This window comes from Schistocerca serialis, chromosome 8 (assembly GCF_023864345.2).
Source record: "Schistocerca serialis cubense isolate TAMUIC-IGC-003099 chromosome 8, iqSchSeri2.2, whole genome shotgun sequence".
NCBI classification, from domain to species: domain Eukaryota; kingdom Metazoa; phylum Arthropoda; class Insecta; order Orthoptera; family Acrididae; genus Schistocerca; species Schistocerca serialis.
In genome coordinates this window covers 347,491,603-347,505,536 of record NC_064645.1, presented here as the reverse complement: position 1 = coordinate 347,505,536, position 13,934 = coordinate 347,491,603, and the positions used below count along the sequence as shown (strand labels likewise).

General features: G+C 43.4%; 1 protein-coding gene across 3 annotated transcripts in view; it reads left to right on the top strand.

The window, feature by feature from the left end:
• The window catches only part of LOC126416727 (integrator complex subunit 8), a 153,049-nt gene that overhangs the window by 100,661 nt on the left and 38,454 nt on the right, over window positions 1–13,934 (top strand). The gene's annotated exons all lie outside the window — the stretch shown is intronic.

The window sequence follows — 13,934 nt, the reverse complement described above, 5'->3', positions numbered from 1 at the left end:
CCACAAAAGTCAGCTTGAAGTTTGTTCTGTGCTCTTCATTGTATTTAACATGGCAAAATTAAGTATGGCTATTTTGCTGAATGGTATTAAATTTGATGGCAGAGCTGTTAAGCCCGCAACTTGAATTTGGGCAGAGTGGTTTCAAATTGCTGTTCAGTCTTTCAGATTTAGATTTTTATAAGTCACTTATAATTAATGCGAAGGAAAGCACAGCATGGCCCACGAACAACACAAACGGGAGAGGACGGACACAAACAAGGAAGGACAACTGAGCAAGACCTTACGTACCTCAACAAGCAAGAAACCATGGAGCCACAAGAAAACCTCACGAATCAAACACGTCCACTCATACACGGAAGAAAGTAACGTAAATACACTGTCTGAGGCGAGATGTTAATAGACGCACGCAAAGATTAGAGTGATTGACTGCGCGAGAGGCAGGTGCTTAAGTACGTTATCGAGGATGCTGCTATTGCACACTGGGACCACATGTTCCACCTTGGCGCCCTCACATCAAACATGGGCCAGGAAGTGCGCGCCACCACGGCTTATGGTACGGTGGTGCCGAGATCTCTAGGGGTCTTCAACATCCATGCCGTCTGGTGAGGATCCAAAATCCCCCCTGAAACTTGTGTGTAGGGGTGGAAATGCCCCGGATGGTGCCAATGTGGGCAGCAGTGGGAAGAAGAGCCGGGCTCATCAATCGCTATTGCCGGGGAGGAAGGGACGCCCAAGGTATCCATGACGGCCGACCTAGAGTCCAGGGCGGGGGATGGAGCTGCTGATCCAATCGGGGATGGGGACAGGGAGGGCCAGTTGCAGGGCCACGGGGAGACGGAAACCGGGGGCAGCGGCAGCGACTCGAGGACCACGCCCGTACCCGAAGGAGGTAGAAGAGGAGGAGGTGGCAGCGCGAATTCTGCGGGGGCACGCAGGCGGAGCTGGTTATGATGGCAGCGCTCCAACTCCTTCAACGTCTGCACCGACATCACCCACCGCCCATGGGCTGCGACGACTGTGGCGGGCATCCAACCTGCCTTGTGCCTGTTCTCGCGGGCCCACATGGCCGCAGCAGGGGTGTATCGCTGAGAGGGCCAGGAGTGGGGGCGGGAAGGGGTATGGCATCAGCAAATGGAGCAGGGTCCGCATCTGTCGCCCATGAAGGAGCTCCTCTAGACTACATCCGTCAATTGGCGTAGTGCAATAGGTGCTCAAAAACAGTGTGAGGGCCGATGTGGTGGGAGATGTGTTGACCGCCTTCGTCAACTGTTGTTTAAATGTGCAGACAAGCCTCTCCGCTGCACCATTGGATGAAGGGTGGAAAGGTGGGCTACGGATATGTTTGATACCATTGGCCTGACAGAAATTGTGGAAGGAGGACGTCATGAAGTGGTGGCCATTGTCGGAGACCAATGTGTGTGGCAGGCTCTCAATGGTGAGAACCTGGTCCAGGGCCGTGAGTGTATCCTCCGTGGTGGTGGACTCCATGCGGATGACATATGGGTATTTGGAGTAGGTGTCAACGATAAGTAACCACATAGACCCCAAAAACGGGCCTGAAAAATTGATATGGATGTGATCCCAGGGCCGGCGAGGCACAGGTCAGGGTGCAAATGACCGAGGGGGGCTTGCCTGGTGACGCGCACACACAGGGCCCCACGGACCAGGCGGTCAAGATCGCCATCAACGCTGGGCCAATACACATGCCGACGAGCTGAAACTTTCATACGGGGCAAAACCCAGAACCCACAGTGTAACAAACTGAACACCCGAAGTCGCAATTCGGGAGGGATGACCACCCGATGGGCATCCGACTCCGTGGCCAACAGAAGTACATCATCGACCACAGATAGCCTGTGGGACAGGTGGCACCAGGGGCTCAAATCGGACTGCATCCGATGAGTAATATAGGAGGGCCACCCGTGGACCCTTAGCAGAAAACCTGCTGCAAGGTAGGGTCGCGGTAGGTAGCCATGGCAATGTGAGCAGCCATAAGAGGCAGACCGTCCGGCGCATCCCAGCAGGCGGAATCAATGTAAAAGCAGAGGACGCCTTGTTGGTCAAAGGCAGGATCGGGGCCTAGTGGGAGACGTGACAAAGCGTTCACGTTAGCATGGTGGGTGGTGGGCTTATACCTGATGGTGTAAGTGTAATTTCGTAAAAATAACACCCAGCACTGGAGAACGTTGAACCGTCTGCACTGGAAAGTGAGAGTGGGGTCTGAAAAGCGTAGCCAAGGGTGTAAGGCCCATCAGGAGGGTGAACTTTGCCCCAGAGAGATAGGTGTGAAATTTTTGGACAGCAAACACAATTGCCTGGGCCTCCTTTTCAATCTGGGATTAGTTCCGTTGTGCTGGGGTCAACGTCTTAGATGCGTAAGCGATGGGCTGTTCAGAGCCATCGGCATTCCGATGTGCGAGGATGGCACCAATTCTGTATGGCAACACATCAGCCACCACGACCAAGGAGCAGTCTGGAAAGAAGGGAGTAAGGCAAGGGGCGGACTTCTGCATCACCTTTAAATGGAGAAAAGCCTGGTCACAGGCAGGAGTCCAATCAAAAGTACCGCTTTGTTTCCCAAGTGATTGAGGGGTGAGCAACACAGGCAGCCTGGGGCAAGAACCTTAAGTAATAAGTAACCTTGCCCAAAAACACCTGGAGTTCAGATAAGTCCTTGGGACAAGGAAGGGCCTCAATGGCCGCGACATTGCGACCTGAAGGGCGAATGCCATCCTCGCTAAGCCAGTGGCCTAAGTATTCCACTTCCAGTTGAAAGAAACACTTTTCCAGGCGACAGTGTAAACCTGCAGATTACAGAGCGTGAAATAAGGTGCTTGAGGTTTTGCAAATGTTCCTGGCGGGAACACCAGGTGACCAAGATGTCATCCAGATAATTCACGCAGGCAGGGATAGGCTGTGTAAGCTGCTCCAGGAACCGCTGGAAAATGGCCGGCGCCAAAGAGACAACAAAGGGAAGGTGCTTGTACTTGTATAACCCGAAAGGCGTGTTGATAACCATGATGTTCTGGGACTCGTCACCCAAGGGTAACTGGTGGTATGCCATAGCCAGGTTCATCTTGGAAAAGTACTCGCCCTTGGCAAGCTTAGCGAGAAGGTCTTCCTGTCAGGGAATGGGGTAAGCGTCAATGAAGGACTGAGCATTGGCAGTGGTGACAAAGTCCCCACACAGCTGAAGGGACCCATTGGGTTTCCGTATGACCACCAATGGTGTTGCCCAGGCACTGTATCTCACAGGCTCCAGAACGCCAGCAGCCTGGAGCCGATCAAGTTCCTGCTTGACTGCAGGCCATAAGGCCATAGGCCCAAAAAAAGCGAGGCTGCGCACCCAGCTGAAGTGTGATGTGCGCCTGAAAATCGGAAGCACAGCTGAGATCTGCAGCAAACAACAACGCAAAAGCGGAGTACAGATCGTCCAAGTCCTGAAAAGAAACTGCCGTGGAAACGACCTTAACTTCATCGGAAATTGGAAAGCCAAACAGTTGAAACGCATCCAGGCCAAAAATATTCGAAGCCAACGGATGGTCGACGACAAATAGGGTAAGGAGCCGGGGAACACGTTTGTACGTCACCTGGATAACGAACTGCCCACAAAGGGGAATGGAACCGTCTCCATAGGTGACCAAACACCGAGAGGGAGATGGGAACTCAGGAGAGCCCAGGTGGTTATACGTCGCCATATTAATCAGCGACTGTGGCCGAGTGAAAACTGACATCCTCAATGAAAAGGCGGAGTGTGAGGAAAAGCTTCCACGCTGATGGGTCATCCTGTGGGACTACCGATTGCAGAGCATGGACGGAATCTTGAGGCCCAGGAGGGGCAGGACTGGAGCGAGTCGAACGACTACGACAAACTGATCAGATGTGTCCCTCCTTGTTATATAGCGTGCACGTTTTCCAGCAGTGGGGACAATCAGTTCAAGAATGTGCGATAAAGCACTGTGGGCAAGATGGAAGTGGGCTGTGCGACCCGCGCCGAGGGACGACCGGAGGCGCCAATGCCATAGAGATGTTGGACAAAGAGGAGTCAAGATGGCACTGGCCTCTGTCGGCAGGACCACGTTGACGTCACGAGGGCGGAACCCGCCAAGACACATCAATCGCCGCCACTTGCAGCTGCGCCATAAGATGCTAATTAGCTGCCTCATCAATTTCAAAGGAGTGTGCAATGCAGAGAATCTCTTCCAAGGAGGGGTTATCGAGTTTCAACACTGCAGTGCGGACCTCAGGATCAGGAATCAGCTGAACCACCACATTCCGGATAAGGGAGTCCACATACAAAGCCTTACACTGCCAAAATCATATCGACGGCTGAGACCCTGCAAGGCCGTGACTGGAACGGTTGCGGGGTTGCTGTGAAGGAAAGCACAACGGGACCCACGGAGTGGCCCTCGAACAATACAAATGGGAGAGGACGGACACAAACAACACAGGACAACCGAGCGAGACCTTACGAAACACAACAAGCAAGAAACAACGGAGTTGCAAGAAAACCCTCACGAATCAACCACGTCCACTCGTACATGGAACAAAGTAACGTAAATACGCTGTCTGAGGCGAGATGTCAATAGACGCGCGCAAAGATTAGATTGACTGACTGAGCAAGAGGCAGGTGCTTAAACACATTATTGGGGACACCGCTATTGGCCGCTAGGACCATGTGTTCCACCGTGGCGTCCTCACATTAAACGTGAGCCAGGAGGCGCATGCTGCCACAGCTTACGGTGCGATGGTGCAGAGACCTTTAGGGGTCTTCGACGTCCATACCGTCTGGTGTGGATTGAAAAATTTGTATAGTCTACAATTGCTGAGATGGTTACAGATGAAGAAATTGTAATGATGCAGAGGAAACTAGAAACTAGTATTCCTTCATTTATTGATCCTTTTTACACATTTCAGTGAGTCAGTCTGCTTGTACTACATTGCAAATCAACCTTGTAACTATTTAATCCAGTGGTCTTTATCTGAACCAAGTTTCTGATTTTGGGTAATGCTGAAAACTATAAAAATGGATTAATAAATGAATGAATACTGGTTTCTAGTTTTCTCTGCATTACAATTCCTTCACCTGTGACCAGTTCAGCAAATTGCAGACTACACAAATCAATCTAGGTTTGTCCTGTCATCAGTGACCTCGTCAGTGATGTGATGTTAAGTTTGAATCTCCCATCCTTTTTTAAATATTGTAAAGTTGGTTAGTTTTATTTACTGAAAAACGGGAACTTTTTGTCAGTGGATAAAAAATTGCATAAATGCTAAGATTTGATGTGGCATGTGGAATTTGTGATGTATTATCTGGAAAAATGTCAGGAAACTATCTTTTGGTTTGTGGAAAAGAGTACATAGATCATACACAGCCGAGAGTAATAGAAACGTACAGTAGACAATCAAGATATTTTTTTATTTGTGTGTCCCTAAACAGTGGACCCAGTTATATAAATCTCTCCATGGTCTGGTTCTTCTCAGCAAATTGTCCTGTGATCACTTGGTCTTGAGCAACCTGTACCTTAGAAACATATATGTAGATCAAACCATCTTTATAGGAAGTGCTTTGTCCAGTACTTGATTAGATTGATGATGACTCTTATCACATCTCATTGTTATCTTATGGAAACAGGTTCTGTCACAGTAATGTATTTGTATTTGTATGAAACATAATCATGTTACTGTCAAACAGTTATCTAGATGTTAACTTTTTGTTAAGAAGAATAGGTACGCTTTTCAGAATAACAATAGGAAATTGAACAAAAAATCAAAATAAATTTGAGCACTCAAAAATAAAGTGGGCTCTTCGTTTTATAGATGATTTATATATTGTCCAATATATATTGTCTCGCATGCGAGAGAGAGAGAGAGAGAGAGAGAGAGAGAGAGAGAGAAGATTGAATACACTTCGCAAATATTGCCGGAAGTTGCCAAAGATTGCTGATGCTAATGACAGCTGCATGAGTAGCTCTTGTAAGCAGCCACACAGATCTCACGGACCTGCATCCACGTGCACATAATCTGCGAATATGCAGTGTGTGAATGCTCAGTGCACTTCTCTTAACACCAGAGATGGGTGAAATTTATGTGAACAGTCAATAATGGGTACTGATAAAAATTATTATTTATTATTCATGAATAACAAATGTTGTTTGGAGTATTATTCACTTCCACAAATAAAATTGCTCATTCATGATCTGTGAATAAAAAATGTTACAAACAATGAATAAATTTGAAATCCAATGTTCTTCCTACCATCCCTTGACACTTTCTTGATACAAAAGTTGCCATTGTGCTGCAATATTATGAACTCAAACCCAGGGCTGTACTGAGACCATGGCAAGATTGGCCTCCACCAGGGGCGTGGGCACAGAGGACGTGCAAAAAATCACCCCCCCCCCCCCCCCCCCAAAAAAAAAAAAGAAGAAGAAGAAAAGAAAAGAGAGAGAGAGAGAATGTGAATGTGTGTGTGTGTGTGTGTGTGTGTGTGTGTGTGTGTGTGAGTGTGTGTGTGTGTGTGTCAGAAATTTGGATGACATATTTGTATGAAAATTGCAATGAAAGAAAGGTGATGTTTAGTTTGACAGGTCCGCTGTCACATGTTTTCATAACAATAACAAATTCTGCATTTTATATTGATATTTTGCGGAAAAGAATGCAGTACAACTGATATTGTAGTGTGTTGTCAGTGTTGATCCTATCTTTGGTATGTTGCAAAGATTGAATTGGTATCAGTTCATGGCAATTTTGTGTGTTGCAGATATTCAATTGATTTCAGTTTGTGGCAAACAGGAAAGTTATGTTTATGGCTGTTTGTAGATTAAAACATGCAAGGTACTGTCAATAAAGCTACTATCCTCACAGATACAGCAGCTGGAAAGGTATCTCTCATACACCAGGGTACTATTGATTCCAAGCGATACACACATTCATTTTGACTTCTATTTCCGGGAGGAGGAGACGGATAGAGTGAGTGTGGGATAGGAGGTGTACAGTGTGGAGGGGAAAGGTAACGGGCAGATATGTGTGTGGGAGGGGGAAAACAAAGGGACGGGCAGAGGGAGAGGGGTAGAGAAAGGGAAGCAGAAGGAGATTAGGAGGTATACCCAATTCCCATGCATATTTAAAAAGTGTGAAGCATATCCTGGTTCACTACTTTTAATAATAATTATATCTTCCATTCCTGAGAGATAGTGTTCACACAGCCAATCTGGTTTCTGTTACTGGTGGATGCAACTGTTTAGACTGACATGCCCATAAGTGAAATGGTATCACATGAAAAAATCAGCATAAATCTATGGGTGACACAAAATGTACTATTACACAGGAGGATAACACAAGTGAAAGAATACAGTAATAATCTGTGGTTATGAGATGCCACAAACACTAGTGTGAATTATTGTTCTGGTTAGTACAAATGCATTTGAAATGTAAACTTTGCTATGAAGTCCCTGTCTAATTGGGCTTAAATTTCACCCACAGGTTACTGCACCTTTCACTACATTGGGGAATGTGGCACAAACAATATGGGGTGCCATCACATTTTGCTGCTAATATAAGATGATATTTAATGCTACAGTGTAGTGCAAGAGGAATGAGTCGAGCGGAGCCTGTATCTTGAATTCCAAATCCCTTGATCCTTATATGTTTGAGGTCATTTCAAAAGTAAAGCAGGTGGCACATTTGAAGAACTGGAGCATGAATTGAACAGTCATCTCATGATTTACTAGATTATGGGGGCGGGGGGTAGATGAAAGAATATGTAACTCACTGCAGAAAGTGGTGCCATTTAGCATCCAAACGTAGGATGGTGCATGGAAAACCTAAAGAACAGGTACAAATTTACAGTAAACTGTAACATGTATCATGCTGAAGCACTATTGTATTTCTTGTTAAGGTAGACCTCATGTGAAATTTGACCCAATTAAATGGGGACTTGATCAAAAAATTTACAACTGGGGTATGTTTGTACTAAACAGAAAAATACTTCTTTCTGATGTCACTGATGCTTCGTTACCACACATTCGCAATTACTTCACAAACAACTTGATGTGGAACCATGCTTACTGGAAGTTACGTGCTTTTGTTATCAAAGACTTTCAGATCTGTCAGTTTCTGCTACTAATTATGATACAGGCAGTATTCATATTTTGCACTATGGTGCCCCTCACAGATTGGTGACCCAAACGCATGCTTGTGCCTGTAACTGGCACTGGCTAGAGTGAATGAAACTGATAGAATTACAAGTGAAATGGAAAACAGATCTTACAGATAACACACAATTTCATCTCACTTTATTATTGTGTCGGGAACACCATAAATGAGAGATCTATATCTTATTTTCAGAAATATGTAGCAGATTATGGTGTGAAATATAGCAGAAACATCGATATGGCTGAACTAATTAGCAAAGTAGCAGCTCTGAAATTCCATTAGAAAGAGCTGATGAAGGGCAGTGACAGAGGTTCCCTTTTGGATATTTAGACCTTTTTCTCTCATAGTACGGGTTCCGTCAGATCACCGAAATTAAGGACTGTCGCGTGGGACTAGCATTTGGGTGGGTGACCATCCAGTGTGCCGAGCGCTGTTGGCAAGCGGGGTGCACTCAGCCATGGGGAGGCAAAACTGAGGAGCTACTTGATTGAGAAGTAGCGGCTCTGGTCTTGGAAACTGGGAGAGCGGTGTGCTCCATATCCGCATCCAGTGACGCCTGTGGGCTGAGGATGACACGGTGGCTGCTTGGTACCGTCGGGGCCTTCATGGCCTGTTCGGGTGGAGTTATGTGTTATGAGGTGCATACTGAAACATCAAAATAACTCTGAGGATAACTTGACAATTCCAATGACTACAGCATCTTGTCAATGCAGTTTCAGCAGATTAAAGATGATACTGGGTTATGCATAAATTCATAGCATTTTTCCATAAGTTTAATAAACTCAACAGATGTATGTAACAGAGACTTTAAGTCATTGATAATATATTCTCCTTCACTATTTACAACAGGCTGCCAAAACTGGTGTAAATTTTCAATTCTGTGACTGTAGAAATCATATGGTTTTGAAGTGAAGAACTCACCTAGCCATGTTCAGAGCACATTTTCATCTGTAAAGGAAGTTCCTTGAAGATTGTTTGATATAGAGTAGAAGAGGTGAAAATCTGAGGGTGCAAGATCAAATGAACAAGGTGGGTGCAGAATGATTTCCCAACTCAACTCCAGGATAGTATTTTTTGTCAGTCTAGCGGAATGCAAGCAGACATTACTGCAGGGTAGCGTCACTTACACAGTCTTCCTTGTTGTGTTCTTGGATTGCATTTGCAAGATGTCTTAGTTGTTGACAGTAAATGTCAGAAGTGATGGTTACACATCGAAGAAGCAACATTAACTTTTGTGGATGTGAGCAGGTCTTTGTTCAAGGAGTTGCTGCTTTGTTTCGGCTCAACCAGTCCTTTCTTTTCTTTACTTTATCCAGAAGACACAATTTCTCATCAGCAGTAATGATACAGGACAGGAATGGTCAGTGTTGTTCACAAGCCAGTTGATGATGAGTAAGCAGAGATGCACATATGGCCCTCTGCTGATTTTTGTGATTTTGGGTCAGAGCATGCTGTACAATACACCTGATTCTTGAACCTTCCCCATTGCGTTAAAATGTTGCACAATGTTGGAATGATCAACAGTTCATCACAGTTGCCAGTTCTCTAGTACACTGATGTGGGACATTGTCAATTAATGCATTAAAAATTATCTTCACCAAATCCTGAAGGTCTTGCTGAACGTAGAGCATCAATAATGTCAAAAAATCCTCCTTAAAATGAGGAAGCAATTTTCTGGCTGTGCTCTGTCCAATGGCATTACCCCATAAATGGCGCAAATGTTTTTGACTGCTTCTGCTGTTGTCGCCTTTCTATTGAACTCAGATGGAAGAATATGACAGAAATGTTCAGCTTTCTTCACTTGTTACTCCATTTTCTTGTGTCCTCAGCTCCACTCACAATATGAAAATGACAATATGTAATCTCTGATAGCAACAGTGAACAACACATAAAAATTGACAGTTGATAAATAAACCCATAGCAACCAGCGTATCAACATGCAAAACAAAAACGGTACAAACTTATGCACCAACAAATAATAAACTACTAAATGTCGAATATAGATGGAGCAGACTATCAAATCCAGCTGTCTTGTTGGTAGAATATGACACAGCTGACTTCTGTGATCTCATGAGCAAGGGAATGGAATGTAAAATTGTAATAAAAGAACTTCTTGGGAAAGAATGTGTTACCGATACTTAACCACAGCCCCTTTTTTTATTTCCGTTTAATAATTTATGCAGTATTAATAACTTTGTAACATATCATCTCCTAACTACCCACATGTGTTAGCCCCATTTCAGTTAGTATCCGCCTTGGTCACTTTCCACGCATAGGGGAAAGAGGGTTTTTGTTTGGCCAAAGATGATGGGCTGAGGTTTTCTGATGCTACTAAATGGTGGTGGCTGGAGCCTGCATAGCATGCATAGTTAAAAATTTCAACGTGGTTACACTTTCAGAAAGGGATATTAATGTTGTGCCAGGGGCAGCACCTAAGAGAAGGGCTGTAAGCAGGAAAAGGTGAATGGCCAGTGACAGGGTCTACGTTTTGCTCTGGTTTTTACATTGGCTGAAAGGCCTATAATTTAAATGGTTTCATGATGCACAGAGGTGCTCATGGAATTGGAGCAGTTGATTAGCAGCCCGTGATAGTTGGAGAGGACGTGTGCCCTCTGGGGTGGAGTTTGTACTTCGGAACTCGGGGTTTCGTGATCCATCGTGGTCAACATGGGCACTGAGTGCAGTATGGAAGACTGAGAATACCCATAGTGTGTTCTTGTGTGCAGGCAGCAGTTTCTGCTGAAGCATTTTCCAGTTGTTTTTCGTGAGTTGTGAGGAGTAGTATGTGTGACATTGTGTGGTAAGATAAAAGCTGTGGGGAAGCTAGAAATTTGAGCTAGCTGGAAGTAGTAGTTACATAAAAAGTGACAGACTGGGTTTTGGGGTATTCAATACTAATAACATTCATTTGTACCATTGCAAATCTGTGACTGAGGTTTGTTAGTGATCTTTCCCATGTTGATATTGAACTCTGTTCCTGTTTGATTGTTGACAGATTATGAATGGCAATTGCTAATAGGCAGCTGACGGTGAGTTATTGAACTGTTAGCGGCGAACTTTTACAGCTCAGTGGTCGGCACTTGGAATCTTATCTGAAAATAGCTAGGTAGCAATAAGGTTTTTTAAGTTTTGATTTTGGAGTTGTGAGAAGTTTACCATGCCTCACAGTTCAAAAGGAGGCTGGCATCCCTTATTTAATCTGATTGGATAGTGTGGTTCAGTACACCATTAATCTACATACAGCAGGAGCATTTCCAATTAAGTCTGCGGAACAGTGTGTCACATCATTGATCTCACACATTGGATATCGCCAAGAGCGCATGGATTATGACAGAAAGTGTGATTTTGTGTGATGCCACAGAACCTTTGAGGATGAATGAGAGGAATGTTTTCATTTATGAAGAGAAAATAATATCTTTTCTTTATTATACATCATATTAAAACCGATGCACAGTATATAGTAGTGGCATAAGAAATAAGGCATAGTTTTTATTTTATTTTACTTTCAATCTTTTTTTAGGAAGCTTATAAAATTTGTAATTTATTTCATACAGTGATTCATTTAGTTTGTTGTGTGCCATGTTTTCCATCTGTATAGCTCATTTAAGTAATATTCTTCTATAATGTTTACTTTTGATCAGTTCTACCTCATAAATTACTACTTTTTTCAGGGTGGGGGGGAGTGTGTTGACACAGTTCCGCTAAGAGCACAGGACCGCCTTGGTACGGCTCTGCTCAAACCCAGTCTCTCTTCCAAAATTTTGCGTGAACGCATGTCAGATTGAAAAATTATGCCGTATTCCGATCATAAGCTTACTTAATATTAAAACACTTTTAGATGACTTTGCATGTCCAGCAGGATGTATGTAGGTTTAATGTCTATTGATGTTAATAATTAGCAACAGAGTTTTAATTTTGTTCACTCATTTTGTGGCACTACTAACATGGGAGGATTGTGTAATTATATCAACAATGTACCCATATTTGATAGCGTTAGCAGCCTTCATATAGTGGAGAAAGGTGCTGCAGATTAAGAGTTTCTGTTTATTATGTTCTCATCTTAAATTAGTTGCATAGAGTATGCCCATGTTTTAGCGGGGGGAGGGGGAAGATAGTGAAAAGCGCAGAGGCAATTGAATTTGGCCATATTGGTAGTGTAACTGCTAAGGCCACTTGCCTGTGAACTATTTTTATGCTGCATTTGTTATGCTGTAAAGCAAGTAATGCTGTGCTTAACCTGAAGTTTGGTTTGAACTCTGCATTGCGCTACTAGACAGAAATCTGGTTTGAAGAACACTGCATTGCGTTACTAGACATGGTGCTTTGTCCTTGACTTCTTCCCATTCCTGAACCGATTTATAAAGCCAATTAGAATGGGATCTACAGTATGATATGTACTCCGAAATACAGTGCATCTTGACTTGGCATTATTCCCATTGTTAGAGATTAAGGGAGTGATAAGTAACAGAAAAAATCATTGTGCCAATGGGGGATCGAATGCAGAACCTCTAGCTTTGTAGTTTGGAACTTAACCCACTGAGCCACCAAGGCATATTTATTTACAATCCATTAATAAGTTATTCATCAAATAGAAATTTCACTGAGCCAAGAGAACAAACACTTAGTAATAGAATTCTGTACAAGAAGTAAACAAGGAATATAGATAGGCATTCCATGTCATTTATTATTTAAGTTACAAACAATTTATTCCTAAATAAATTTATTTGAATAATCTGCTTATTTGAATAATTATACAGATAGAACTTTATTTGAATAACATCCACTTCTGCTTACCACAATCCTTACATTTCCTTTCTCTTTCCGTTCATTGCAATTCAGATTATCAGCTGTAATGGGTCCTATTAGTTCATTTGCTTGATTCACTCACAAAAGAATATGGTGTAGCTGGATTTACATTTTTTTGTTAATTACAAATAAAGTTTACAATTATCGCCTGTTGTCATGTTCCTGAACATAAATCTATTTCATTTGTTCTGCTCAAAATGTGCCTGTGTCAATGCAATTTTAGCAGTAGACTGAATGTGAACATTATTTTCATCAGTCATCCTTCCATGCAAATTTGCAGTTCCACAGCTAAAACAATAACATTCAGTATTCAATTATTATTTTAATTTTACTTATACATGATCCTACTCAGTCACTGTGGTAACACTTGGTGAATCTTGGGTGAGTCAACAGCTAAAAGGAAATTCTAATGCTAGGTGCATTTGATTGCTTGCTGGGCCTGTTAGTACCCTGTTGTTGTGACAAAGCTGTATAGAGAGTGTTGTCTTAGTCATGTGGGCTGCATGGCTGTTGCCCAGCACTCGTTGAGTGGGCATTGGATGTTATCAAGTGAGGGAACTACCAGACGCGTGCTTCCATGTGCGCATGGTTAGCAACTGACAAATGTTACTCACACATATTCCCCACATGGATGCAGTTCACTACAGCTGAAAGTATGAATTAAGCTACCCAGCCAATAACACAATTTAACATAAACATTGACTATTTGTGGGGCAGTGGGTTGAATAATATTCCTCTTCACAGTTTTTACAAGAGTCTGAAAATTACTTTTGCAGTTGGCCAGAAAGTGATGGAGAATATACTGACCATAATCTTCAGTCTGCAAGTCCACATTCTTATTGTGCTTACTGAAAGAAAATATTACTACCAGCTATTTACTGATTGAGATCAAGAACTATGACTATAAATAAAAGTTTTCTAGCTGGTTAATATATTCAGTAAAAGTTCACATGCACAAACATAATAATCTT